Source organism: Palaemon carinicauda, chromosome 2 (assembly GCF_036898095.1).
Source record: "Palaemon carinicauda isolate YSFRI2023 chromosome 2, ASM3689809v2, whole genome shotgun sequence".
NCBI lineage: Eukaryota > Metazoa > Arthropoda > Malacostraca > Decapoda > Palaemonidae > Palaemon > Palaemon carinicauda.
Window position 1 is genome coordinate 158747218 of NC_090726.1, and position 27524 is coordinate 158774741.

Sequence of the window (27524 nt, forward strand, 5' to 3'; positions counted from 1 at the left end):
TAAAACGAGCGTTCTACTGTCAAACACCAAAGAGAGAATGGAAGGTAGATTGTAACTCGGCGGTGAATTCGTTCAATTGTGATTTTTATGCAATTTATGCAACACTACAGTATTCTCAACCGAAAATATTGCTATCATTAGAATCTAAAACGTTACGAAAAAAATTAACAAACCCTTTCTATACGGACTTCCATCATAGGCCTAAGATGTAATTCGTATAAAAAGGGATAAGAGAGAGAGACGTCAGTCGAGATGTTGGAACACACACATATGCATGCGTGTGGGACATCACTGATTTATTTAGCATGTGTACAAGCTACATATTTTACACAATACACTAGAATCTAAACTTTTACGAAAAAATAGAAATCCCTTTCTATACAGACTTATTGTACATCATAGACCTATGATGTAAGTCCGTATAGAAAATGGTTATTTTTTCTTTTTTCTTTTAAAGGTTTAGATTTTATTAATAGCAACATTTTCGGTTTGAGGATACTGTAGTGTTGCATAAATTACATAAAAATCACAATTAAACGAATTCATAATTTCACCGCCGAATTACAATTTCCCTTCCACTCTCTCTTTGGTGTTTGACATTAGAATGCTCGTTTTACCCAGGACCCACTCTACGCGAGTCTTGCTTTAACCGAACCCGCTATTTTCACCGTGAGCTAATTTTATCAATTCCACGTTTTTAGTAGATTCTGGTATTCAAAGTAAGTTTATAATAACATGTTTTTGGTAATTATTTACAACACCACGCTCTCCAGTCCATTTACTCCAAAATAATGCAATCCTGCAGTTCTCATCTTCTTACACAGCAATTAGGTGGTTATTTAAATTCTGGGAAAGCAATAATTAGCAAGATTGCACAAAATATGGGGATCCTCAGTAAAACTTTAGAAGCATGCCGCACTGGATATTAAAAAAAAATAATCGGTTACATGGAAAGAGCATGTGAAAAGCTATATAAAAAGTATAATTTTTATAAGAGATTGAACGAGTTGTAATTAAATGATGTTGATAAGTTTTTACCTCAAATTTTTAATAAGTTCGGAGAGACGGTTCCTCTACGGCAATATTTACTTTTAATGAGCCATATAATGTATCTCACTTTCATTTGCAAACACAAGCAGTTCCAATTACAATTTATTGGCTGAGACCTGTGACATCATTATGATGTAATGGTTCCATAACCAAATATGAACGACAAGTCGAAAACTAAGTTTTACTAGGATTTTAGCGGTGTAATAAAGTTACCTTAACTTCCACTGGTATCTGTGTTAGACTGAATACTTTGAATAATTAAGGACAACTGCCATTTCGTTTTGTTGTATGGCAAAGTTAATGGCTGGCCCCTCTGGCATTAATTTTGACTTAAAACTCAATTCCTACTGATTGTGTGCAGTGCAATGTTGGTTATGAAGAATTTTATAATTATTTTTCTAGTGGTGGTATTGAACTAGTGGATGAATATGCTCAAAGACATAATTTAATTCTTCAGGAAAAGTGTTGCTGGTGCTGTGGAGTTATTTGTAGGATTGACTACAACAGCAATGCCTATAGTGACGAAAGGACAAGAGGGAAGTACAATCTATTTCGAAATTTGGTACTGTATTATTACAGAAATACACGGGACAAACTTTTCTAATACAACGGTTCTTTAAAGATTGCCAAGAAAAAAATAGACGTAGGTGTCAATCATAAGGTAAGGAATTTTTTGTAATTTACTTTATCATAATGTACGGATTTATTTGTGACCTACTTTATCATAATGTAAGGATTTATTTGTGATTTACTTTTAGCCTGGGGTGCATGCTCTCTGGCTAGGGGTTGTGACCTGGGAACTACCAGGTTAGGTTAGGTTAGGTGGGTGTGTTAGGTTCTATACCATTTACAAATCTCAAGAGTGTTGACTAATCACGTCTTGGGACCTGGGAAGTGGGGTTTGTGTAGTTTGACCCCTGGCTAGGGGTTGTGACCAGGGAACTACTAGGTTAGGTTAGGTGGGTTTATTAGATTCTGTAGCCTTTTACAAAACTCAAAAGTGTTAAATAATCACGTTTTGTCCTGGTTTTGCAAGGTAAAAATCCCAGGTTTCCACCTGTGTCCTTTGGGAAGGGGTTGGTCCGTAACGGTAGAACGGCTTATTTGCTGTGGAAATAAAGGTCAATTGCTCCCATACTAACAAACCTTCCATTATTTATTTGGATTATCTTTTGGCGAAGCTGGAAGGTAGCCATTAGACTTGCAGTGCAAGGTGGCAACCTTGCTTAACAGCTTAAGGGGGTAGACTGAGGAGGTACCCAGTCACCTCTATATATACTCTCACAGCTGTGAGATACGTCACTTTTTCTTTTGGCTTGGTAGAGATCGGACTTGTCCTCTCTCTCCCCAGACTGTCATTGGACTTTTTGATATTCTTTTTCTTTTCAGTTGTGCAAGTTTTCTTTTCGATCGCCTTCAGGTGAACCTGTCCAGAGAGCGAGTGTGCTGCGTGCGGTACCTTCATGTCATCATTGGACACCAACCCGCACTCTGTGTGTCCTTCATGCAGAGGGCATCATTGCGAGCAGGGTTCGCCGTGCGCCGAGTGAATGGAGTGGCCTGCCTCCCAATGGGAAAAATTTGGACGGCATAGGAAGAAGAAGGTCAAGCGCGATCTTTTTCCTTTAGGGACGAGGAAAGTACTGTCTTCTTCGTCCTGCACCCCAGAATCTCTTTCAAAAGATCCTTCTCGCTCGCGCTCTTCCAAGGGAGGATCGAGTAGGAGCGCAGACCGACTAACACCTTGGCAACCTTGGGGTACTGGGCTTGTAGTTGCTTCCCCTAGAGGAGCAACTTCACCTCCAGCCACCGGGGAACCATTCTCCCTCTCATATGTTCTTCAGGTGTGGCCAACCTTAGGGATTTCTTGACCCTCTTCGAAGGAAGAACATCTGTGTCTCCAGCGCGGTGCTAGGAAGGACCCTTCTCTAGAGCCGTCAACATCTCACGCTTTGTAACTGTGCGAAGTTCATCTATCGCCTTCTCCTGGACCTTCCACGCGCGGATGAGGTGATCGCTTGCGTTCGCCTCCCCAACGACCTCCTGCTGACGACAACCCCATTTGCCATGCGGGGACCTCATCGTCCTGTAACCTCCAACCCTTTGTTTCTTCCTACAGGAACCCGCTGGTTGCAGGTGTTGATATTCCAGGGACCTGCGCTCCTACCACCAGCAGCGCCAAGGGACGAGCATCGCCATCCTCTCGCCCTTTTGGACACACTTCCCCTGATCGCCGATTGTGACGATCGGAAGATCTGATGATGGATCGTAGTTCATCTCAGTCCGAACGCTCTTCTACTGGAAGACGCTCACGCTCTAAAGCTTCGCGCTCACAAGACCTCCGGTCTCAACGCTATCCTCGGAGGCGTTCCTCTTCACGAGGAGAAGTCTGGCAATCGCGCTCTGCACACTCACAAGCACAGTCTAGACTTAGGTCCAGACCCTCGCGGTCTAGATCTCTACGATCTAGATCACGAGAGCAGCGCTTTTGCTCGCAAGGACGACGCTCTCGATCATGAGAGCGGCATTCACACTCACAAGGGCACTGTTCTCGAGAACGGCATTCACGTTCGCGAGCTAGGCAGTCACTACGCTCACGCCATTCTCGAATGAGAGCTAGATGCTCCCGTTCACGATCGCAAACCGCGCGTTCACAATCAAGGTCCAGATGTTCCTTGTCTAGAGGTAGAGGTAGATGTTCGCCCATCAGCACGTAGCTCTTCAACCCGACCTTCTCACAAACGACCTCGGACCGAACCTGATTATGAGAATGAGTATCCCTTAGACAGGTGTCCGGCTAAACCCCTAGTGCCTTTCACCGCTTGGGGAGTATTAGCAAAGCATTTGCCTATGCGACGCTTGGAAACGCGTCCCGCTTTGATGCGTTCTCCAATGCTTAAGGTTGTTCCTACTCACAGGCCTTCTCTGCCAACTTCGTTGGACGTAGGTGCTTCTTTGCGGCAGCAGGAAGGCATTAGACCATCCTCTTTTAGTGTGGTTCCAAGTGCTCCTGTTGCGAGAACTTCTACTCTTGAATCGCGCCCGTTGACGTGTGAAACTTGCGATTTTGTGTGCTTATCTCGCGATTTTGTGAGCAAATGGGCGATTTCCACGAGCAATTTATGAGCAGATGTGTCAGAACAGTGAGTCAACTGCTATAAATAGTGTTGCTTTGTATTCCAGTTATGGAACAAATGATAAATGTGGAAGAAATTTGTATTTGTTCCGGCGGAGATACAAACCCTCCGCTATTTATAGGGTATATATTTGGCATAGCTGAAAGATGAGCCATGATAATTTTAGTGAGGGATAACTACCCCATCCGCTAGTTAGGAGGTTGGGGGTGGGGTAGACTGGCTACCCCGCTCACTCACACCTCTCGGCTGAGTAACCACTTTTTACTTTATGGCTCGGTAGAGACGGACATACGGCCTCTCTCTCCCGCTAAGACTTGCCTTGATTGTTTTTCTGTCATTTCTTTTTCTTGTGTGTGTTTTCATTTATCTCACATATATATGCGTGTATATATGTATAAATGGAAATATACGTTTTATGTTGTTAGATACTTGTAACTTTAATTACAGTTGACAACGTATCCGACTTCCTCCGCCGTAAGGGAGTTTTCATTGCCGCCCTGATAGTCGGCAGGTTCTCAACACTGACGTGTGTTTGTTTCATTACTGAGTTAAAGTGTATAACAGTTCCGCTCCCTTTCGAGAAATTATCTTACAAGGAATGGGACTTATTCCCCGAATAGTGTATGTTGTGCAGTGAAGCATGAATTGTGATAGATCACAACTTTCTTTTCTACAGGTAGTAGCGACGTAGAACACAAGGCCGACGGCTACGGTTGCCCTGTTCGTTATCCTGCGCTCCATGTGATAGCGCATGAGCTGCCCACGTTACGAGTTAGCAATCGCTGTAAACCTTTAACTTGTTCCTCCTTCGAGGGGAACTTTCTCTCTTTCTCTCTCTCTCTCTCTCTCTCTCTCTCTCTCTCTCTCTCTCTCTCTCTCTCTCTCTCTCTCTTGAGAGAGAGAGAGATTTTTACACCTACACTTTTTTCCCATAGAGCTGGGAGAAAGATTGCCTTAGGCGATGTCCTCCTTCGGGAGGACTTCTCCCTCGTTCGCGAGAGAGAGATTGTTACGCCTACGCTTTTTTCCAATAGAGCTGGGTGAAAGCTTGTCTTAGGCGATGTCCTTCTTCGGGAGGACTTCTCTCTCGTTCGCAAGAGATATTATTAATCCTACGCTTTTTTTCCCATAGAGTTGGGAGAAAGCTTGTCTTAGGCGATGTCCTCCTTCGGGAGGACTTCTCCCTCGTTTGCGAGAGATATTTTATGCCTACACTTTATTCCCATAGAGCTGGGAGCAAGCTTGTATTAGTCGATCTCCTTCGGGAGAACTTCTAGAAAGCTTGTCTTCGGCGATCTCCTTCGGGAAAACTTTCCTCTCGTTTGCGAGAAATAACTTGTAGGAGTTTGCTGATCCACCAGGGGCGGTGGCAGAGCTTTCTCCGAAGCAGGTTACCCTCTCGTTCTGGAGAGAAGACCGCCCCTGGGCATCGGTGGTCCCCCATTACGCTATGGTTCTCCTTCAGGGGCGGAGCGAGAGCCTTATGTTAGGCAACGTTCTCCTTCGGGAGAACAAACCTCCCCTGCGGAGGTGTTATCTTTGAACCTGCTGGTTCTCTTTGATCCTTCGGGGTCTCGTTACGATATCCCTTTGGGCTGGCGTGATCATGAGTCTTCGGGCTCTCGCCATGTTGATCCTGCGGGTTCTCATGATAGCAGGAGTCCTTTGGGACTCCGCTCGAAACCTTCGGGTTTCAGTTACGCTGAACCTTCGGGCTCTCGTAACGATGGTAACGTTGAGCCTTCGGGAACTTGTACCATCAATCACGCTGACCTTTCGGGTTCTCGTGACAGAGGAACCTCGGTTCCCCGTTACGCTGACCCTTCGGGGTCTCGTAACATTAGTTACGCAGAACCCTTGCGCTCTCGTAACTTAAGTCACTCTGACACTTCGTTGTTTTGTGACAGGGAAACTTCGATTTCTCGTTACGCTGAACCATCGGGGTCTCGTAACATTAGTTACGCTGAACCCTTGGGCTCTCGTAACTTTAGTCACTTTGACACTTCGGTGTTTTGTGACAGGGAAACTTTGGTTTCTCGTTACGCTGATCCTTCGGGGTCTCGTAACATTAGTTACGCTGAACCCTTGGGCTCTCGTAACTTTAGTCACTCTGACACTTTGGTGTTTTGTGATGGGAACTCCAGTTTCTCGTTACGCTGACCCTTTGGGGTCTCGTAACATCAGATATGCTGAACCCTTGGGCTCTCGTATCTTTAGTCACTGACACTTTGGTGTTTTGTGACAGAGAAACTTTGGTTTCTCATTACGCTGACCCTTCGGGGTCTCACAACATTAGTTACTCAGAACCTTTGGGCTCTCGTAACTTTAGTCACTCTGACACTTCAGTGTTTTGTGACAGGGAAACTTCGGTTTCTCGTTGCGCTGACCCTTCGGGGTCTCGCAACTCGGCTACATTAGGCCTTTGGTCTCTCGTGCACTTAGTCACGCTGATCCTTCAGGGTCTTGTGACAGAGAAACTTCCATTTCTCGTTTGCGCTGACCCTTCAGGGTCTCACAACGCAGTTCACGGTGAACCTTCGGGTTCTCGTGACCATAGTCATACTTATGTGACAGAGTTTGCGGACTCTCGTTGTGTTGATCGTTCGCGCTCACACAACACAGGGTATCGTGAACCTTCGGGTGAACGTAGTAGTGAGTACTCTTGCCACTGAGAGCTCTCGCGTGCAAAATGGCGGCGCGCACGGCCGATATGGTGCACACGACCAACCCTAAGCGTGCACAGCCGATCTGGCGCGCACGACAAACCTTATGCACGCACGACCAAGTTGGCGCACACGACCAAGTTGGCGCATACGACCAAGTTGGCGCGCACGACCAAATTGGCGCGCACGACCAAGTTGGCGCGCACGGCCAAGTTGGCGCGCACGACCGATATGGCACGCACGACCAACCTTATGCGCGCAACTAACACTGCGCGCGCACGACAAAAAATGCCGCGCACGAACAACTAGGCGTGCGCAATCAGTTGAAGTGCGCGAACAACTCTTATACTGTAATAGAGTTTTTCGAACTCTTGTTGCGCGAAGTGTTCGCGCGTGCACAAGAGTTTTACTGTACTCTCATGACAGAGAGTTTTCGAACTCTCGTCCCTTAAAGTGTTCGCGCGCTCCCATCGTCATCAAGAGTTTTACTCCTATGACAGAGGGATGCCTGCTGCCTAAGGGTTTCCGACTCTCTACAGGTAACTATGGCACAGTTCCTTTGGGTCCTGGTCACGTAACACGATTCCTGAAAATTCCATCAGGAATCAGCGACAGAGTTCCTGCGTGTTCTCGTCACAAAATCCCTTAAGGTCGTGAGAAAGGAATTCACAGATAGATTCTGAACTCCTGGGTTCTCATCAGAATCTCTGTTCCCGCGATACAGAGTTTTTTCTGAAAACTCTATGGTCGGCCTCTCCCCCCCCCTACGGGATGGGTCTTCCAAATATGTGACTAAATATGTCTCTCTACACTTGCAGCTGATTACTGTGTCAGCTAGCACCGATCCTCTCGTTTTCGAACGAACCACCGTCATCTTCCCTCCACCTTCCCACTTCGAGTGGTTTGGTTAGCAGACGGAAATTAGCGGGGAATGAAAAATTCCTTACATTCCAGTATATTTCCTCTGGCAGGCCTTGCCTAAATTAGACGGTAGTTTTCTCACTAGCGAGAAAGCGTTCGGTGGCAACTCCTTCGGATAAGCGGTTGATGGCAATTATGCCTGGTCTTCTTGAAGCAAACCCCCACATATGAGATTTCACCCTTTTCGGGAGACTCGTTCCTGAGAAGTTTTCCAGAACCTCAATGGGTGTTGTTAAAACTTCATGAAGGCCGTAAGCCTTCCCGGAGCATGCGCTCTAGCCAAGACAAAACCGTGAGGTTATTGTCTTAAACTCGGGTTTTACCATTTGATGGAGTCCGCCTCCCGTCATTGTATCCTGGGTATGACGACTTGCTGTTTTACACGATAGGCTTATGAGTCTTTTATTCTATCTTTACAGGGTTATTGTTTCGAACAATTAGTCCCGAAGGAACAGTGTTTGCTGACGTTAAAGAATGATAGCAACATCGTGGGCAACTTTTCATTATGTTTACGAACGTTTCAAACACCACCCACAGGTAACCAGACAACCGTTTCTGTGTAATGAACACTGGGTAGCCCCTCACATAAAGAGGAGGGGTAAACCAAAGGGGAAATGATCGCTTCTATAACTGTATATTTCTGTTTGAGAATATGTGTGCTCTCATTCAAGAAAATATTAGTTACTTAACGATCAAAATTCCTTGGGCGATAATGTTGCGATTCGTCGCACATACATTTTTCCCGCAACCGGATTCATTGCAAACGTTTCCTGGAGGCAGAGAATACGCATGCGCTAGCGCAAATGGACAAGTACACATATGCGTGCAAGCGATCTTTTTGCCAATAAGGGCTATACAGTATACATCTTGCAATAAGAACTCCGTTCTATTAAGTTGTATATTTATATCCCTTACTGAAACCAGGTTATTCAGTACATTACTTGGCTACTTTCCTGTAACCAGATGTACGGCATTTACGTTCTGCCTCCTTATAGGCATTTTTTCCTTTCCACTGATCGGAAGTCTTAGTCTCCTACAAAGGCTTTGGCTGAAAACTTCTCATAAGCATATCTGTTCCCTAGTAGGGAACATTTAATGTAAATGCTAGTTTACCGATCGGAGACGGAGAAGTATGAACGTTTTTTTACCTAAGAAGGAGAAACCTTCGTTATAAACGTTTTCAACGTTCTCCAACTGAGTTCTGGACACGACTTTTAAGTCGAACTACGCATGTATGCTTGTCATGCTCACAGTTCGGTGTTACTACTCCGTAGTAGACTTATGCTTTTTACCCATCCAACAATAGATTGAAGATACGTCTCAATCCCCTCTTGGGTTTGGTTGGATGCGTTCGGTGATTACTGTACAGTCTCCTGTCCGGAAAGCGATCTCTATGGAGATTCGCTCTTATAACATAAGCTGGTTTACCGTTTGGTATCAGTCTTATTCTGCCAACCACACTGGATTGGTGGCAGTTGGAGGGAGGACAGGCTGTTCCCCTTCCTTGCAAGAACGTGCAAATAGTTATACGTCTCGACATCATCTCGAGATGTTTATTGCTATGCACTCCTCCCCCCATCACCGCTGGACGATCTGCGGATGATGGGTGGCAGACGAGAGCTTCTGCAAAGAGGCCTGTCTTCTCGTCTTCCCTGTGGATCTGATGCTCTCTTTAATGCATCAAAAGAGAGGGGGTTGGCATATGCCACACCATTCCAGCCTTGTCCGTTGGCCCGATTCAGAAAGGTACTAGCATTCACCTCTCTTAGAGAACCATCTAGCAGTACGAAGCCTCGGATGGACAGAGGACAACTAGTTGCCCCCATCTGCTCGCGTCGTTCCTGGTACAGGAATGGGCTTGCAAAAGCACCTCGATAGTGGGCTCCTAGTGTCTGGAATCATCTTGTATCCAACAAAGTCTTAACTTTGTGAGGTCCCGACTGTGGTTATGCTTGCAGCGGCCCTGAACTTCAGGCTCCCGCTCAACTGGTCCCCAGTCCCGGAACACCAGGCCATCAAACAAGATGTATTCCAAGATTGGTGGGGCAGCCCAGAGGTGTGCCTGTTTTTCCCCATTCAGTCTGGTGAAAAAGTCCTCAGTCAAGTCAGGATAAGCAAGATCTTATCAATGACTCCAATAGCTTCGCTATGGCATCCCGCAGAGTGGTTCCTGGACCTTCTGCAGCCCCTGACGGAGTTCCAATAGCTTCGCTATGGCAACCTGCAGAATGGTTCCCGGACCTTCTACAGCTCCTGACGGAGATCCGAGGGATCTTCCTCCATGACACGATCTTCCAAGCAGCCACATGCTAACACTTTCCTAATCCGTAGCTTTGCTTCGACTTCACGCCTGGGACGATCCTACACCACCTCTCGCAGAGAGGCCTTTTGCAACTCGTTGCGGAAAACGGATTTTGAGCGAAGCGAAAAATCTATTTTTGGGTGAGGTAGCCATGTCGTCCTGATGGAAGTTCCTTCTTAGTAGCTTCCTAGGTTATATTTGACTACAGTGATATATCCCAGAGAATTTTACTAAAGGTATCCAGAATTCTAACTCCTGAAGCGAGTATCCCTTATATTTCTAAAAGGGATATCGCATAATATCAGAGGACGTATTCTTGACACGTCACATAGCTATCTACACCCCTAATAGTGTTTACACTTCGAGAGGGGAAAGTGGCAAGAATTATAGGAGAGCCGTTATTAAGGCAACACTCCTACTGTACTGTAATTGGGTGCCAGCCCGTCTCTGCGTGGCGCCATCTAGTCATTCTTAGTAGCGTTATATAGGTGCTACAGATACAGTATATTAGGGAGGGATTCATTATCCTTTGTCAAAAAGAGGGTGGGTCCATCAGGACGACATGGCTACCTCACCCAAAAATAGATTTTTCGCTTCGCTCAAAATCCGTTTTTTGGGCTCAGGCCATGTCGTCCTGATGGAAGTTTACCAGAGCTTTAATGTATCTGTGGATTTTCAATAGTGCCTGTCATCTCGAGATAAATTTTCCTTGGTCGTCTGGACCTAGAGACACTTGATGTTACCGTTATACATCATTCAGCTGATCATGGACTATGTCAGTGCTTCCTGCCCCCTACAGGGAAGAGTCTGGGAAGACTAGGAGAAAACCCAAGGATTGTGAGTTCAAGGAACACTCTAGCAAACAAGTTTGTATATTAGTGTCCTCATACACATAAAGCATAGTTTTTACTTTGAATGGAAATGATCTGTGTAGGTTACTGATACCTCCCGAATCTGTTCATTCATGGAGACAGATAGACAGGTTTACATTCGTGTAGGAAACCTTAATTCAGTAAGGTAAACAGGTTAGTACAATCAGTCATTACCAGTGACTGAACTTAAAAGCATAGCAAATTATCTGAAGAATGTTTGCTTGGAACAGAATAACCTTAGTTCCAAATATTTTTCCAAAATTCAGAGGATAAAAAGACGCTCTGACATCCTTTATTGAATGGTTTAGGATATTTGGGGCGAAATGAGATGCAAAGATTCCTACTATCGTTTATTACAATAGAATTTAGAAATCATGGTTGTAACATTTACAATCAATCATATTTTTCGCTGAAAATATCTGTGTGAAAGCATAATTGGTAATAATAGAAAAATTTTATAAGTTTCATCTGAAAAGGAAACACAAGCCACTCTATGGGAAATATGGAATATTTCACTTTGGATTTTGTTGTTACAAGGAACACTTGCATACGAATATGCACGGCACATGTGTCAGTCTATTATGCTTAATGTCACCCGTGTAATTAGAACAGTCTATAGTGTCATGCACTAGACACATCACTCAACATGATACACCATAAAAGTTTATCATGTACACCCTTCACTAGAAGCCCCAAATAGTGCACTGTTCTTCGCAGAGATCAAGCGGCAGGTTTTAGTACACTACCTGCTGCCGCCACGAAGTGTTTGATCTCCTGTAGTTGTTTCGCGTAGTGCTTGAAGAAGACCCTGGATGACTTCCATCCAGTGTAAGCGCGAAGACTTTCAAACGACATAGTTTGAAAGAAATTTAGAGATGAAGCAACTTTTCTCGGATCATGACCTGCGGGTGTACTGTCTAGATCCGCCCTGCGAATAAAATAGGTGATCTTCGCCCTTAGTTGTTTCAAGGTTAATGTCGAACCTGTTTCTCCTCTGAAAAGCTGACCTCCCTTAAAGTCTGAAGTTCTACAAAGATAGACCTTTAGGCATTCCACTGGGCATAGGGATGCTTCTTCCTTCAGAGGGCAGCTTCTCCAGGGACCCCACCTCTTAGTGGGCAGCTCGTTCTTGGCGAGGCGAGAAACGTTGGGTCCGGAAAAAGGTTCAGTTCTCCGCAGTCTGTGAACTGAATGTGGCCATCATCCCTCGAGAGGGCCACTATTTTTCTAACTCTGGCTCCTGAGGCTAGTGCAAATAAGAATATCACCTTTTGAGTCAAGTCTTTTAGAGAGCAATCTTCGTTGTTCAAGGTTGATGCTAAGTGAAGAACCTTATCCAAGGACCATGAAATGGGCTTTGGAGGGGCTGCGGGCCGAAGTTTAGCACAGGCTTTTGGAATCTTGTTGAAGATTTCGTTGGAGAAGTCCACCTGGAAGGCGTATAGCACGGGTCTGGTTAGGGCAGATTTGCACGTAGCAATCGTGTTGGCTGCTAACCCTTGTTCATGGAGATGGATGAAGAAGGATAAACAGAAATCCGTAGAAATCTCCTTTGGTTTCTTTGCCTTGACAAAGGCGACACATTTTTTCCAGGAAGACTCGTATTGTCTTCTCGTTGACTTTGACTTGTATTCTTCTAAGAAGTTAATAATGTCCTTTGAAATCCCGAACCTTTTCTTGACTGCTAAGGTGAGAAAATCATGAGATGAAGGTTCCTGGATTTCTGTGATGAAGCTGAGACAGTCGATTTCTGCACTTGTTGAGTCAGAACTGGATCTGGCAATGGGATCAGCTTCAGGCGTAGTTCCGTTATCAGGGGGAACCAGGCACTGTTGGGCCACTTGTGGGCCACTAATGCTGCCGTTCCGTGAAAGGATGTCAGTTTGTTGAGGACTTTCAGCAGAAGGTTGGTTGGAGGGAACAGGTAGATCTTGGACCATCTGTTCCAATCTAGGGACATTGCATCCGTTGCTTCCGCTAGAGGATCCTCGTACGGGGCTACATACCGGGGTAGCTTCTTGTTGTCGCTCGTTGTGAAGAGGTCTACTTGCAGTCCTGGGACTTTGCATAAGATGAAGGAGAATGATCTTGCGTCTAGGGACCATTCTGACTCGGGTTGAACCTGGATAGAGCGTCCTCTGTCACATTGCGGAACCCTTGAAGATGAACTGCTGACAAGTTCCATCTCTTCTTCTCCGCTAGCCGGAGGATGGCCAATATCACTTGATTGACTTGAGGCGATCCCGAGCCCTGTCGATTTAGGCATCTCATTACGACCTCGCTGTCTAATACCAGTTGGATGTGGATTGAGCAGCGAAGTTTGTTTTTTCAGTGAAAGAAAAACTGCCATGGCTTCCAGAAAGTTGATGTGGAAGGTTTTGAAGAGGGAAGACCAGGTGCCTTGGACTTTCCGATGGTGAGAGTGGCCTCCCCACCCTTCCTTCGAGGCATCCGTGTGAACGGTGACTGACGGTGGAGGCGGTTGTAGGAGTACCTTCTTCTTTAGATACTTGGCCTCCGACCATGGCTTGAGGAGGGATCGCAGACGATTTTGTATCGATCCTTTTAGATCTCTTCGAGCATTTGATGCGTCTTTTCTCCAAACTCCTGATGCATCTTTTAATTGAGCTCTCAATACTGGGTCTGTCACTGAGGCAAACTGGAGAGACCCCAACACTCTCTCCTGTTGCCTTCTTGAGATCCTGGCGGATTGAAGGAGTCTCTTGACAGATCCCGCTATCTCTTTCCTCTTCTTTGATGAAATGGAAAGGCAGTGTGACTGTAAGTTCCAGTGGACACGCAGCCACTAGAACTTCGGAGCTGGAGATAGTCAAGACTTTTCCAAGTTGATCTTTAATCTTAGGTGTTCCAGGAACTGGACCACTTCCTTGGAGGCTTGCGTGCACTCTTCTTTGGATGCTGCCCACACCAGCCAGTTGTCCAGGTAGGCTACTACCTGAATTCCCTTTTGGCGTAGTTGATGAATGACCGCATTTGCAAGCTTGGTGAATACCCTTGGGGCTATGTTCAGACCGAAGGGCATGGCTCTGAAGACGTACTGTCTTTTCTGTAGCTTGAATCCTAGGTAGGGGGAAACTTGACGGTTGATTGGAACGTGCCAGTACGCATCCGTCATGTCTATGGAGACTGTGTATGCCTGTTTGGGCAAAAGGGTCCTTATGTGTTGGAGCGTCAGCATTCTGAACTTGTAGTTCACTATGAACTTGTTGAGTGGTGATAGGTCCAGAATGACTCTGAGCTTTTCCGAGTCTTTCTTCGGAACACAGAACAGCCTTCCTTGGAATTTGATGGACTTTGCCCTCCTTACAACTCTCTTGTCTAAGAGTTCCTGAACGTATTCTTCCAATATGGGGGTTGAGTGTTGGAAGAATTGAGGGAAGTTCGGTGGAGTTGTATTCCAACTCCACCCCAGTCCGTTCTTGATTAGGCTGTGGGCCCAGGGATCGAAGGTCCAGCGATCCCGAAAAAGGAGAAGTCTCCCTCCTACTGGCAGCATCTCACTTGGAGTGCTGGTTGGAGGGTTTACCTCCTTGGCCACGTCCACCTTTGTTGCCCCTGCCTCTGAAGGGGCGTCTAGAGGCTCCACGAAAGGAACCTCGAGACTTCAGCCTAAAGGTCGTTGATTGCCTTTCAAAGGCTGGGGTGAAGACGGGCGACTGAGTCGCCACTGGTTGGGGCACCAGCTGTAAAGTGGTGGGTGGTTGTGCCACCGTCTGGGGCACCATGGCCACGGGGAGCTGTTGTTGTTGTCGAGGACGAGAGGGCACTCTTGGTCGTTTTGTCTTCCTTTTCAGCTTGGGACCCTCCTCAGCAGAAGACTTTCTTTTGGAGGACAAGTCCCACTTGGAGAGGAGATTCCTGTTCTCCGTTGCGGCTTTGTCCACGACCTCTTTGACCACTTCACTTGGGAAGAGGTCTTTTCCCCAGATGTTGGAGGCTATCAGCTTCCTTGGTTCGTGCCTCACCGCAGCTGAAGCGAACACAAACTCTCTACAAGCCCGGCGGGCTTTAATGAATTTATAAAGGTCTTTGGTGACCGTTACCAAATGAGCTTTGGCAAAGACCATGAACATATCTGGGGTCTCGGGAACACTTGCCATTGTCTCTAACCCGATTTGTAGAGACATGGAGGTGGCAAGTCGTTCTTTGGTCTACTGCTCCCTGCGCAGGTGAAAGTCCGACAACTTTGGTAGGTCTTCACCGAACTGACGTCCGGCAATGTCGGCCTCCAGCTTCCCGACTGAGAAGGTGTTACAGACATCCTTCCAGTTCGCATCGTCAGATGGTAGGGCAAGGGAAAAGGGTCTACACTCCTCAAGTGTAGGACAAGTTTTTCCTGCCTCGACTGCCTTCAAGGCTGCCTTAAACCCTTTCTCCATAAAGGGGAAGGCACGGGAAGAATCAGCAATGAAGGAAGGGTGCTTCTTGCTGAGAGCCGGCACCTTGGAATTAGTGAAGGCCCTCTCCTTCAAGGTTTTGGTAAACAAGGCCTGGGCCTTGGGGAGGTCCAGAATGATGACCTCTTTCGGCTCAGTTTCCTCTTTGGAAGGGGGTTCCGTCCTCAGGCGGACGTAACAATCCGGATAGGCCCCTTTGCTGGGCCAGAACTCCACGTCATCTACTGGGACAGTGCCCAGTTTCTCGGAGAGGAAAATCTTCCCCCCTGACATCGGCATGTGCTCAGCACACCTCCAAGGGTTGATGTCAGAAAATTGCGGGAAGATCTTTGATGTTTAGCTTCTTGGGGGCTAAACGCGTAGACACGAGCTGGTGCATTTCAGTCCGTAGAGAAGCCTCCTTCTCAGACGACTGCTTTTGCATGTCCTGGAACATAGACAAAAGCGAGTGCAGCGTATTGGTGATCGAGTCTAGCTGGGGGGCAGAAGAAGAAGTAGACGGGGCAGGCCCAGCCACCGTAGCCGATGAAACCGAAATCGTTTCGGTTTTCTCCGCGTCGCCTTCAGGATGAAAGACAGTTTCTTGCTCCAGTTCTTCCACTAGAAGATCATGTTCCGTCTCCTCGGAGACAACTGACATGTTGTCTTCTAATTGGATGTCCTTCAAGGCATCAGATACCTCAAATTTAACGGAATCTGGACGAGGGGAATCTCAGGTTGAGCCTGGGGAATAATTGCATCCGAAGATGCCCTAGGGAACAGACAAGCCCTCATCTTCTCATTAGGAAGATATGGGCCAGAGGTGTTCTTCTGAAAACCTCTGACCCATTTTCGCAGCGTATCTCTTGCTGCATCCCTTGACTCTGTGGACTTCTGATCATCAAAAGCCTCTTTTACCAGTTTGTCACAAACGGTACATACCTGTGGGTCCCAATACTTTAGAGATCCCTTCGTAATTGCGCAGCGCGCGTGGGTCCTGCACATATGGCCACAGAGGCTCTTACTGCGGACCTTGCAAAAATGGTTCCCGCACTCGGGATGCTCCGCCTGTAAAGAAAGAAAAGCATATAAGTATTCGGTGAAAATCTCAGATTTCATCATACAGATTCATAAATTTTTATTTAGCTTAGGATAGTGTAAGCTAAAAAAAGGGAAAGACATCCACATGTGCCTCCTGTCCAACCCATTGCTATGACCTCCTCCAATTTTGAACAGAAAATTCTTGATGAATTGTATGGGAAGATAATATCCTTGGATATAAAGTGTAATCTTAACACTGTCTTCCAGGTTCAATATTGGGGATTTTTTAATAATGGATATCATCCATTAATTAAGCTGAGAGAATCGCTCTCTAGATGTGGTGGTCTCATAATAGGCTGCCCATGAAGCACCTTGTAGGTTGGAAAATTTTTTTTTTTATAGGCTACAGTACAGACCATTGCCGTCAGTACTGTGTGCCTGCCGGCATACGCCAGCATTGCCTTGGGCTATTGAAGGTATGTACTGCCTTCAAGATAAGGGGCGGCAGGTCTCCAGCAGTTGCTCCGCTGCTGGCAGCCGGAGGGTCCCTCTATCAAGGTGAACCCGCCGGCAGCCGGCGGAAAAAGTCTGTAGACTTTGGATGACCGGCCGCCGGCAGTTAACAAGGTTGCCGGCGGCCGGCCAGAGTGTGTGCCGGTTGCCGTTGGGTCGCCGATCAACGGTACCCCATGGCAAGTGGCCGCAGAGCAAACTGACGGCGGGCAGTCATCCGAGATGGCTGCCGGGTCGGCCCAGGGTTGGTGAAAGAAAAAGAAAAAGCGTGGATGGGGCGAAAGCAAAGGCTCAGCCTTGCAGACCTTCATCTGGAATGAGGGTTCAAATGGAAGGGGGAATATATTCGGTCTTCCATCCAACCATAGCCCATCCATATGGTAGTAGGGTCATGGAAGGCAGTCCAAGGGAGGACTGAAGAACACTCTAAAGCCCCTATTACACTTATCCGGTTTCCTACAGCGTCGTCGGTCGCGATGCTTGCATATGTTCAAACCGGAGCGTGTGATAGCAAATCGGCCGTATGAAAGCTCAACCACGGCCGACCGGATGAACTTTTGCCAGTACTAAAGTTGGCCGGACGGCCGTCGTACGTCATGACTGAGGACGTAGCGTGTAATTGCTCACCATATGGTATGACATCAGTCTGAGTGGCTGAAGGACGCTCATGTTGACTATTTGCTTCTCTCATGCAAGTGTCCTTTTTTTCTATTAAAGGTGATACCTGACTTAAGAGTTCCAAATATGTGTCCGATCGTGATCCATTCGCATGTAGTTAAACCAGTCATCTTTTTCTAGTGGTAGTTCCTTCATTAAGTTAACATGAGAGTATTTTTGTCGTTTATGTAGCCATTGTTTGAACCAAATCTTCCTTTTTCTTGTTTTCACCTTTAAGTAGCACGCTAGAGCAATAGGAACGAGAATGACGTCGAGATAAGACATGTAACTCCTCCACCACAAACTGTGCCACCCTGACCCACTTGCCTCCGGCCGTTCAAATACGTGTAATAGCTCTAGCCGTAAGCCAGAATTTTCCTACGGGGCCGTAGGCCAGGTTGGCCATAGGAAACCGGATACGTGTAATAGGGGCTTAAAGAAGGAGGAGGATCCCTGCCGGCAGCCGGCTCAGCCGGCGGCAGACAGGGAACCTCAGGCCAATTCCACCAACTACCCATAGGGTCAATTGTAGAATGATGGCCAGGATGTGTGAAGGCTAGACCAACACCAAAGGATAGCAGGGGAGGGGCAAGGGTCCTATAGGTGAAGTAACACCTAGAAGGCACTACCTAACCTAAGAGATTCTGATCCGTAGTAAAGACAACCTTAATGGCCGGGGAATTCAATTCCCCAGGTTGGGTTAGTCTTAAGGGGGGAACAGAATCTAGTGCCGAAGGCCCTAGGCAAGGGAAGAATTCAATTCTTCTGCCTAGGACCTGCCGGTACAGGACTGTCTGCTAGGCCATGGAAAGGAGGAATTATCATATAACGCCTCCAGGGTATGGCCTAGGGAGGTCTAGCCTCCTGCATAGGCAACCTAACCTGACTTGGGAAATCATTTCACCAAGACGGACGGTTGTCAATGAGAGACATTCTACTCTGATGTCCCGTTCTAGGATCAAAACCGACTCAGTGGTTGAGAGAAAGAAACGGGAACACCCCGGTAAAGATTTGCCAGAACACAGTTCAAGGCAAAGCCAACCGGAGTTAGCCTAGGCTAGTCAGAGGGAAGAGGAATTGCTCTTAAATCTTGCAAGGAGATTGGTATCGACTTAAAAGGTAAAGGAGGTGTCAGTCTCCACTTAAAAGATGATACAAGAGCAATTGGGGACATATATGAAAGTAAACTAAAGCCCCTAGGCTGGTAGCCTAGGCGCAGTGAGAATCGGTCACCGAAACTCTCTCGTATACTATCTTGGAAGAGGAAAATTTTTATGCAGTAATATCTTAATTGTATAAGATATTGCCTGAGCTTCAATAAAACTTTACCAGGAAGGTTATATCATGCATGAAGTGTGCAGGTGCCTAGCCTAGGAAGCCTAGCACTCGTGGGGCTCGGTCATAATTCAACCAAATCCACGGCAACAAGGGCATAATATAAAAATCCCTAGCTAATTTGCTAAATAGCTAAAAGTTATTAAAGCGATAAATGCCGGGAAAGTCGTTCTGGCTAACTAAATGTACATGCAAAGAACGACCGCGTCCATAACGCCATCCGGCTGGCAACAGCTCTTGTTACGTTAATTACAATCTTAAATCGAGGAAAACACTGGCAAGAGCTTACATTTATACAATTCAAAGATAATACTTAACTTTCCAGAGGCAGAGGAGGCTGGAGAAGACATCATCGCAGCAAAACAAACCAAAATAGCGGGAGATAACACGGGATAAACACCGGTCTAAAGCGCTACAATAGAAAGAATGACTAGATGGCGCCACGCAGAGACTGGCTGGCGCCCAATTACAGTACAGTAGGAGTGATGCCTTAATAACGGCTCTCCTATAATTCTTACCACTTTCCCCTCTCGAAGCGTAAACGCTATTAGGGGTGTAGATAGCTATGTGACGTGTCAAAAATACGTCCTCTGATATTATGCGATATCCCTTTTAGAAATATAAGGGATACTCGCTCCAGGAGTTAGAATTCTGGATACCTTTAGTAAAATTCTCTGGGATATATCACTGTAGTCAAATATAACCTAGGAAGCTACTAAGAAGGAACTTCCATCAGGACGACATGGCCTGAGCCCCAAAAAGATGTCTAGGCACCTCAGACACTTTTCAGCATCGGTCTTCCAGGCGAAGTGTTCGGTCCTTTGACTGATGTCGTGGAAGGGGATTCTCTCCCATCGATGCCTTTACTTATACAAGTTTGAGATTACTTGTCCCCCGTCGGATCTCGACCTCCTCCTGGGTATGCGGTTCGGGTCCTTCAGTCCCTGAAAGCCCCTCTATACGAACATTTTTGGGCTCAGGCCATGCTGTCCTGATGGAAGGTTCCTATAAGTAGCTTCCTAGGGTATATTTAACTACAGTGATATTCCAGAGAATTTACCTTTAGGTCTTCAGAATTCTAACTCCTGGCGTGGCTATAAGTCGCTTCCTAGGGTATATTTAACTACAGTGATATTCCCAGAGAATTTACCTTTAGGTCTCCAGAATTCTAACTCCTGGCTTGGATATCCTTAAAATCTCCTAAGGATATCGCATAAATCAGGGGACATATATCTTGATACGACACATAGTAATCTTCACCCCGAATAGCGTTTTCGCTTCGAGGGGGAAAGTGGCAAATTTTGAAGGGGAGCCGATATCAAGGTTACCCTTCCTCCCTTACTACTTTTGAGTATCCAGATGGTGCTGTACGTCGCCGCCATGTTTATTCCTATAAGTGTAGCGATATCGCTCGGTGTTTTCCTGGCTATCTCTCGTTACGCTTTGTTTTTTTTGCGGATATCATGCAATCTCCAGCCTCTTCTGCCTCTGGAAAGTTGAGTATTTGATCTTCGCATTGTATAAATTTTAGCTCCTGCCTCACATTGAAATTAGGTTAATTTAAGTGAGGGAGCGTTGCCTTAACCGGAGGCACCACGGGCGCTGCCGTTCATAACGCATGAGTTATTTAGTTAGCCTGAACGAATTTCCCAGTATTAATAGCATGAATATTTCAAAGCTATTCAGTCTTCATTGCTAGGAAGTTATTTATATTATGCCGATTGTATTCTTGATAGTTTCGCCGATTTAGGTAACCGAACCTTGCTTGTGCTAGGCTTCCTAGCCTATGCGTTTTAGTTTACTTTCATGCATGATATAATAGACATTCCTAGTGTAATAACAATTAAAAATGAAGCTATTTAGGCAATTTATACATGTAAGATATTTTTATTGCATATATATTCCTTTTCCTCTGCGATTGTATACGAGAGAATTTCGGCGATTAAGTTAGTCGATCTGACCCGCCGCTCGGATAGTAGCATAGTGACTTTAGTATACTTTCATACATGTTCCCAGTTTACCCTCGGGTATCGTTTTATCAATTCAGGCGGAGATAGATATCTCCTAGAATTATTATATAAACCGATACTCATCTCCAGTGGAGATTTAAGGGTAATCCCTTCTTCCCTCTGAGTGTAGCCTTAGGCTACAACTCTAGCCTTGTCTTGCCATCGAGTAGACACTCTGGCTTGATTGGGTTAGCGTTTTCTGTCTCATCCCTTGGCCGGCAGATAGCAGGCTTTGGGTTTCGGTCAGAACCTCAGAGTATATAGTCTTTTGCCGGCGGCCGGCCGGCCGGCAGGGTGAATAGTCATTCCCCTGTCGGGCTAGCAGCCGGCATAGGAGGCTAGACCTCCCTAGGCCACACTTGAAGTGGTTGCATAATGCCGCCACCTTCTCCCTGCGGTCTAGAAGACTAGTCCTGTGCTCGCAGACCCTGGGCTGAAGAATAGACATTCTTTTGCCACCTAGGATGGTGCCAGCACTGGAACTCTGTTTCTCCTATGTTGAGAGGAGGCGGCAGACTTGCCGCCGGCTCCTTAACTATATTGGCAGACCGTAGGCTGGAGAATAGATATTCTCCTGCCGCTTAGGACAGCGCCGATATTGGAACAGAGTTTCTTAGGGGTGTGGTAGGACCGGCAACCCTGCCGGCTCCTTCTGCACCTCATACAGGACCCTTTTCCCTTCCCCCTCTGTCCTTTAGTGATGGCCTAGCCATCGCAACCCTTTGGCTGTTGTCCTACAATCTCGCCGCTTGCCGGTGGGTTGTGGTGCCGGCCGGGGCCCCTACATGCAGCGGCTTAGTCGTTCAGCCTTTCTTTATGGACGCAAGGCTCCGGGAAAAGCTGTCCCAGCTGGGCTGGCTGCCGGCGGGAGATCCCTATACTGTAGAATGTTCTTCAGTCCTCTCTTGGACTGCCATCCACGTACCAGTGGCCGGCAGAGACTGGCAATGGTTTGTGTTTGGGTGGAAGCCTGAATGATTCATTCTCCCCTTCCATTTGAACCCTCATTCTGGAGGAAAGCAGTAAGACTGAGTACTTACACCCTTATTTACTGTTAATACACATTTAATAAGGTACCCTTCACTCTTTGCTTTCTCTCTCTCTATCGGCTAGTGCCGCTGGGTACTAACCTGCCGGCTGGGTTGATCTTCTGGCCACTACCCCAGCCGGCAAGGCGCCGGCTGGACCGGTGCGCCGACACTACCCCAGCCGGCGAGACGCCGGCTAGACTGTGCCGCCAGGTACTAACCCAGCCGGTGACATGCTGGCTGGGCCGGTGCCGCCAGGTACTAACCAGCCGGCAACATGCCGGTTGGATCGTGTCGCCAGGTGCTAGCCTAGCCGGCAACATGCCGGCTGAACTACAGTATATGGTTATACAGTAGCCAGTATATTTGCAGTATAGATCATACTGCAGACAAAAAACTATAGTATAAATTATACAGTAGTTATTTTCCAACATACCCTGTGTATCCACGCACAGTCTATTGTTGAGACCAGTTATATATGGAAAGAAAAGATTTCTTTCCACATACTGATAGATGATCAGTTACAATTTACGCACATTATTAAAACCTTTGGAAAGTCAGTGTTATGTTACACTTATCTATTCTTACAGGTTAGAATTTTTCCATTGGGTTTCCTGAATAGGAAAACTCTAGGTTTTAATTATGGGGGAGGTCGCAACAATTGGCTGTACAGGAAACACAAGTATGTGTCTTTCTTAATTCCTTTCTAGCTTGTCTATCCTAAGCTATATGCAATAAATATGCAAAAATATTAATAATAATATTCTTATAGTTTGTCAGGTGAGATGAACTACCGCATACTTATTTAGTTTTCCTCTCTTTACAGGAGGACCATCCCAAGTGCCTGAGAGTCTTCTGCATCATGAGGAGCAGGGACTTCTGTGGCCATGAAGAGTGTAGAGCTCATTCTCTCTGCTCCATCTCCAAGGGACCTCTGAAATACTGGGACCCCCAAGGCTGCAATGTTTGCAAGGCCTTGGTTACTGAGGCTTTCGATGACCCCAAGACAGCGGAGTCAAGGGATGCAGCACGAAGTAAGCTGCGCAGATGGGTTCGTGGCTTTCAAAAGAATGCCACGGGGCCTTACCTTTCGAGTGAACAAATGCGGGCCTGTCTGTTCCCTAAGGCGGGTGTAGAAGCTGTTATACCCCAGCCTCAACCTCCGTCCAGATTTCCGTGGATACAGACGTCTCGGACGCGATGAAGGACATCCACCTAGATGAGAGGATGTTGGAGGTGTATGAGGACACTGAGAAGGACCTTCTAGCGGGAGGTCTAGAAGAGGAGTCTACCCTGGCTCCCTAGACTGAGGAGGATGACATTGAATCGGAGTCCGTTTCGTCGGTTCCGGTCCCAGAACCTTTATCCTCTACGTCGTCTGCTCCTCTATCAGATGACATGAGTAAGGCCTTGACTAATCTCATGGCTATGATGGAAAGTCTTCGTAAGCAAAACGAAGAAAGGGATGCTGAACTGAAGAGAAGGATGGACCATCTCACCGCGTCCCATGGGTCTCAGAAGAGACTCAACGTGAAAGATCTTCCACCTTGCTCTAATGTGAACCCTTGGAGGCATGCAGAATACATGCCAATTACCAATGAGAAGATTTTCATATCAAAAAAGCTATTGGCTGTCCTCATAGAGGATGTCGACTTCTGGCCCAGCTTTAAGTCTTACCCCGACTGCTTCATCCGATTGAAGGCGGAACCTTTGTCCAAGGAGGAGACAGAACTAAAGGAGGTCATAGTTCTTGACCATAAAAAAGCTTGGGCTCTGTTGTCAAGTAGCCTGAAAGGTAAGGGCTTCACTAATTCAAAAGTGCCAGCCCTTAGAAAGAAACACCCCTCTTTTCTGGCTCCAGCCAACCTAGCCATTTCCCTTTACTGCAAAATGGTTCAAGGCAGTCATGAAGGCAGTAGAGGCAGGCAAACCTTGCCCTGCACTCGACGAGTGTAGACCCTTATCCTTAGCCCTGCCTACGGAGGATAAGGATTGGAAGGGAATCCACCTTACCTTCTCAGTTGGGAAGTTTAAGGCAGATATTGCTGGATGCCAGTTCAGCAAAAACCTCCCTAAGCTGTCTGACTTTCTCTTGCGTAGGGAGCAAGAGACAAAGGAGAGACTTGCCGCATCCCTGTCCCTCCAGATTTGCTTGGAGGCAATGGCAAGTGACAATAGATCCCCAGACATGAATATGGTCATGGCCAAAGCACATTTTGCTACGCTGGTCAAAGACCTATATGGCTTTGTTAAGGCCAGACGGGCATGTAGGGAGTTCGTGTTTGCTTTGGCTGCCGTGAAACATGAACCCAGGAAGCTGATAGCCTTCAATATCTGGGGAAAAGACCTCTACCCGAGCGAATTGGTCAAAGAAGTAGTGGACAAGGCCGCCACGGAGAATAGAAATCTTCTCCAGAAGTGGAGCATGTTGGCGAAGAGGAAGTCTTCCCCAGATGAGGGTCCCCAAACAAAGAGGAAGACAAAAAGACCTAGGCTGCCCTCTTGCCCTGTCAGACAACAGCAGCAACAGCAGCAACAACTTCCCGTAGTTCCCATGACCGCGGTGCCCCAGATGGTGGCACAACCCTAGCCAACTTACCAGATGGTGCCTCAGCATATGAGAGGCAGACCACTACCTTTCGCCCTAAAGGTAGAGGGTCGAAAAGAGGCTCCTCTAGATACCCTCCAAGAGGAAGAGGGGGTAAGGGAGGATGCAGTCAAGGAGGCAAGTCCTCTGGACAGTCGAAGCAATGAGATGCTTCCAGTAGGAGGAAGACTCCATAAATTTCAGGATCGCTGGACCTTCGATCCTTGGGCCCACAGCCTTATCAAGAACGGACTAGGTTGGAGATGGAGGACAGCTCCACCATCATTTCCTCAATTCTTCCAACACTCCACCCCTGTCCTGGAAGAATACACCCGAGAACTCTTGAGCAAACGGGTGATAAGGAGGGCAAAGTCCATCAAATTCCAAGGAAGACTGTTTTGTGTTCCCAAGAAGGACTCAGACAAACTCAGAGTCATTCTGGACTTGTCGCCACTCAAGTTCATAGAAAACCACAAGTTCAGGATGTTAACCCTTCAACACATAAGGACCCTGCTGACAAAAAGGGTGTACACAGTCTCGATAGACTGGCAAATGCTTATTGGCATATTCCAGTCAACCGCCCCCTCTCCTCCTACCTAGGATTCAGGCTACAGAAGAAGAAATACGTCTTCAGAGCCATGTCCTTTGGACTAAATATAGCCCCAAGGATTTTTACAAAGCTTGCAGATGCAGTCATTCAACAACTACGCCTAGAAGGTGTCCAGGTAGTAGCCTACTTGGACGACTGGCTGGTGTGGGCAGCATCCGAGACGGAGTGCATGCAAGCATCCAAGAAAGGGATCCAATTCCTGGAAAATCTGGGATTCAAGATCAACGTCAAGAAGTCTCGACTATCTCCAGCTCAGGAGTTTCAATGGCTAGGAATACATTGGAACTTGAAGTCACACCGTCTCTCCATTCCCCCAGGGAAGAGGAGAGAGATAGCGGGATCTGTCAAGAGACTACTGAAATCCGACAGGATATCAAGACACCAACAGGAGAGAGTACTGGGTTCTCTTCAGTTTGCATTAGTGACAGACCCGGAGCTAAGAGCACAACTAAAAGTTGCATCAGGAGTCTGGAGAAGATACGCATCAAACGCTCGAAGAGATCTAAGAAGAATGATACCGACTCGACTATGATCACTTCTCAAGCCATGGTCGAAGGCCAAGAACCTGAAGAGGTCTGTGCCCTTGCAACCACCTCTACCTTCAGTCATCATCCATATGGATGCATCAAAGGAAGGATGGGGAGGTCACTCTCACCAACGGAAAGTCCAAGGGACTTGGTCTTCTCTATTCAAGACCTTCCACATCAACATTTTGGAAGCCATGGCAGTCTTTCTCACGCTGAAGAAACTGTACTCTCGCCATTCAGTCCACATATATCTGATCCTGGACAGCTAGGTGATAGTGAGATGTTTGAATCGTCAAGGTTCGAGATCACCCCAAATCAACCAAGTGATGTTGGCCATCTCCCGCCTAGCGGAAAAGAAGAGATGGCATTTATCAGCAGTTTACCTTCAAGGGTTCCGCAATGTGACAGCGGACGCTCTATCCAGGCTCATGCCGATAGAGTCAGAATGGTCCCTAGACGCAGGATCAAATGGAACTGGATTTACCTGTTCCCTCCAACCAACCTCTTAATGAAGGTCCTCAACAAGCTGAGATCCTTTCAGGGAACGGCATCTAGTGGATCCCAAGTGGCCAAAGAGCAATTGGTTCCCTCTAGTATTGGAACTGAAGCTAAGGCTGGTCCCTCTGCCGGACCCAGTACTGACTCAACAAGTACAGAACTCGACTGTCTTCGCTTCATAACAGAAAACCCAAAACCTTCATCTCATGATTTTCTCTTCTTAGCAGTAAAGAAAAGGTTTGGGATCTCCAGGGACAGTATAGACTTCTTAGAAGAATATAAGTCTAAGTCTACTAGAAGACAATATGAGTCATCTTGGAAGAAGTGGGTTGCTTTTGTCAAGGCAAAAGGACCAAAAGAAATCTCAACAGACTTCTGTTTATCCTTCTTTATCCACCTTCATAAACAACATTTAGCAGCCAGTACGATAACAATGTGTAAATCAGCCTTGACTAGACCTCTGCTATATGTCTTCCAAGTAGACTTGTCAAACGAAATCTTTAACAAGATCCCGAAGGCTTGCGCTAGACTTTGGCCTGCAGCCCCTCCGAAGCCCATTTCATGGTCCTTGGATAAGATCCTACACTTTGCTTCAACAGTGAACAATGAGGATTGCTCTCTGAAAGCCTTAACCCAGAAAGTTATATTCTTGTTTGCTCTAGCCTCGGGGGCCAGAGTTGGTGAAATAGTGGCCCTTTCCAGAGATGAGGGCCATATTCAGTTCACAGAAGTGGGAGAACTGAATCTCTTTCCTGACCCAACATTTCTCGCCAAGAACGAGCTACCTACCAAAAGGTGATGTCCCTGGAGAATCTGCCCTCTGAAGAAAGATGTCTCCCTGTGTCCAGTGGAGTGTTTAAAGTTCTATCTTCGTAGAACTTTAGACATCAGGGGAGGACAGCTCTTTAAAGGAGAAACCTCAGGGTCAAACCTATCCCTAAAACAACTAAGGGCGAAGATCACCTATTTTATTCGCAGACCTGATCCTGACAGTACACCCGCAGGTCATGATCCGAGAAAAATTGCTTCGTCATTGAATTTTTTCCAATACATGGACTTTGAGCGTCTGCGCTCATACACTGGATGGAAGTCATCCAGAGTGTTTTTTAAACACTACGCGAAGCAAGTGCAAGAGTTGAAACGCTTTGTGGTGGTGGCAGGTAGTGTACTAAAACCTGTCGCCTAGCGCTGCGAGGAACAATGAATTGATTGGGACTGTCAAAGTATGGGTGAAGGTGTTGACACTTCAAAGTGCAATACTGTACTTTAAGATAAGTATCACCAAGGTGGCACTATAGACTGTTCTAGTTATTAAGGTGAAGAAACATAGAGACAACACTTGTGCTGTGTGTTCTTACACAGTGTGTAGAGACTATC

The 27524-nt window shown here is 46.6% G+C and overlaps 1 long non-coding RNA gene across 2 annotated transcripts in view; it reads left to right on the plus strand.

The window, feature by feature from the left end:
- The first annotated feature begins 603 nt into the window (after positions 1-603).
- LOC137628288 (uncharacterized) overlaps positions 604-27524 on the plus strand; it is a 361246-nt gene continuing 334325 nt past the window's right edge. For both annotated transcript variants that reach the window (XR_011041326.1, XR_011041327.1), the window contains exons 1-2: positions 604-719; positions 1508-1711. This is a non-coding gene — a long non-coding RNA (uncharacterized lncRNA). The remainder of the gene's footprint in view (positions 720-1507; positions 1712-27524) is intronic.